Below are 330 nucleotides of genomic sequence, written 5' to 3' on the forward strand. Positions count from 1 at the left end.
TGTTTGTATTAGAGTAATAGTCCAAACGTATATCTGCAGAATGCCACCATACTTTTCAATTGGCATTTTTGTATCTAAAAATATGTGTGTTCTTAATATACAATTATTCCACAGAGGCCAGTTGCAGTAATTATGTGTAGACATACAAAAGTCCTGTCTATGAAGCAGAGTCAAGTTAGTAGGAGCTTGGCACACCCTCTGGGCTGCTGTTATTACTTTACCAGCCGTGAATGGGGAAGAATTTGCTCCCCGTTGTATATTTGACAATGAAACCCTTCTTAAATTCTTCCTCAGAGCCAAGTACAAGGCTGTCTTTTAATAAAAAATGTG

This window comes from Acanthisitta chloris, unplaced genomic scaffold (assembly GCF_000695815.1).
Source record: "Acanthisitta chloris isolate BGI_N310 unplaced genomic scaffold, ASM69581v1 scaffold11187, whole genome shotgun sequence".
NCBI classification, from domain to species: Eukaryota; Metazoa; Chordata; class Aves; order Passeriformes; family Acanthisittidae; genus Acanthisitta; species Acanthisitta chloris.